Source organism: Penaeus vannamei, chromosome 24, assembly GCF_042767895.1.
Source record: "Penaeus vannamei isolate JL-2024 chromosome 24, ASM4276789v1, whole genome shotgun sequence".
Taxonomy (NCBI): domain Eukaryota; kingdom Metazoa; phylum Arthropoda; class Malacostraca; order Decapoda; family Penaeidae; genus Penaeus; species Penaeus vannamei.
Window position 1 is genome coordinate 12,161,183 of NC_091572.1, and position 2,500 is coordinate 12,163,682.

Sequence of the window (2,500 nt, forward strand, 5' to 3'; positions counted from 1 at the left end):
ACCGGCGAAAAAGCAATATGAAGCAAAAACTAGAAGCTGTGCAGGTGACTTAGTGCCTATACCATCTGCTTGCTGAAATTGCGATCGACGATCCTTCGAAATAATTAATATCCCAACATCTACGACACGCCTCATGTAATATAATGATTTTACAATAATCTATGATTTTTGGCTGTATTGAATCATTTTTTCTGGGAAATCAATGCAATTTCTTCCCATTTACTAGGTGTTTATGTAAAGGGAGACAATGAAGTCATGTAAAGGCCTACATGTGCACAACACATTTTTCTCTTCCACACAATTTGAAATGAGCCCTCTTCAATTGTTTCATTCGCTGAGCTATAAGGATATTTCAGACAGAGGTAACAGAAAATTGTGGTTTCTTTCTGAATGCTTTGCATCTCCTTAGCTAGGCTTTTCTTCCTATTTCAAATCTTTTTAACAGTATGACTGGTTTGTATAATATCTAAAGGACAGTGCTTGGGATAAAGTCTGGTTAAGTTGGATCCGGGATGGTTTGCTTGTAAATTGAAATTATGATAAATCGGGCCTATTACAGAAAAATGTAAAATTACTGTTGGGCTTTTCGAAAGTGCATAACTGTTGCCAAAACCTAATTTTGGCAATGTTGACCTTGTTTAGCCTTGGTAGATGGTGTAAAAGAGTTTGGAAGTGATTATCTGTCTCTAGAATTTTAAAAGATGTAAAATATCAATATGTAATAAAATGTTATGAGCAGATGTAAACATTCTATCAGGCGCCCAAGCACTCCTATCAGCATTCACCTGTTTCATGGCCTGTACCTATCGCTTCCATTTTTCAGGTTTCTTTGGACATCTGAGAATTTATGAAAGGTTGGAACTCTTTTCCCATCATGTTGTGGTTCAAACAACCAGCGGCAACCAGCTCCTGGGCATTTCACCAAAGAAACCAAATTTTCTCGGAATGATTCAGCGACTTTGTAAGCAAAGCATTGAGTCTTTTAACAAAAGAGGGTTTGTTTTCACCAAGGATTGTTGCTAGGGTGGCTGCTAGGCATTACCAAATTGGTCTGTAGTAGGAGAGGGCATGAGAGGTGCTGAGGAATTGTGGGGTAAAAATATAAATGACATGCACAGAAACAGTCACTATATTGTCTTATGCAGGAAGCTGCTGCTCCCATCCCCCACACAGGAAACAAAGATTCCACATACTGACACAGAAGAGACCATATGACAGATGTGGGAATGCCTGATGCCAAGTCTGTATGATGCTTTCTCCTGTCATGAACTCATGGAGGATTCTAAGTTTTTCCTGGGTAGAATATGGGCAGCTTCACCCCATACCCTACTGAGCCCTCCGTTAGACAACATAGTGAGTAATTCTGTGTATATTCATATTTTACCCACTAATTTCTCTGGTACCTTTCATGCCCTCCCCTAATATCAAGGCTAAGAATGTGGGAGTTTAAGGTGTTTTCACACAACAATATCTATATTTTGATGTTAGAAAGTGAGAGGAATCCATCACCAAAATCATCACAATAAATTATGCAGAACTACTGTGTTAGAAAGTGAGAAGAATCCATCAATACCAAAATCATCACAATAAATTATGCAGAACTACTGTGCAAAATTACCCATGAAAGGTACTCTCCAACCATAAAAAGTATACCACTTCAAACACTAAATGAGGCATGGGTTTTTTCTGACGATGACTCAGCCAGGCTCAGACGGGCAACACATGCACGAATATACTATAATGTACAGTCACAGTCAGAACTCTTGCAAACATGTTAAAAGACTTTGCCTGCAACTGTTCATTAGAGTATGTGCATGTGTTGCCAATCATAGTTTGGCTAGGGACTGCCTCCCAATTTTCACCATGGTAGACAAAGAATTCTCCACATTTAGGCCTACTCATTATAGGAAGTGTGTATTCAGTGACTCCATCTCTTAAAAAGTATTTGATATAAGTCTTATAAAGTCTTAGGAAGGTCTTAAATTTCATTAGCTTGTACCTATATATATGTGTGTGTATATATATATATACATATATATATATATATATATATATATATATATATATATATATATATATATATATATATATATATATATTTATATAGTTATATATATATATAATATATATATATATATATATATATATATATATATAATATATATATATATATATAATATATATTTATACTTATATATATAAATATATATATATATATATATATTTATATATATATATATGTATATATTTATATATACAAAAATATGTATGTATGTATTCATGTATGTATTGCCAGACAAAAAATTTCACCTCCAGACTTGTGTTGTCCCAGTTCAATATGTGGGGAACTAGCATGCGAGGCCAGTCAAATTGGATGCAGTGCTCCATTTACTGTTGGTTTCTTTCACAATTCCAAGTCTATGATTCCCTGGCAATGCTTTTATTCATTCATTGCCTTTGTAATTCTTTCCCTTTCTACTAGTGTAAACACAGATGCCAA

The 2,500-nt window shown here is 34.8% G+C and overlaps 1 protein-coding gene across 1 annotated transcript in view; it reads left to right on the forward strand.

The window, feature by feature from the left end:
- The window catches only part of PIG-T (phosphatidylinositol glycan anchor biosynthesis class T), a 58,198-nt gene that overhangs the window by 36,368 nt on the left and 19,330 nt on the right, over nt 1–2,500 (forward strand). The gene's annotated exons all lie outside the window — the stretch shown is intronic.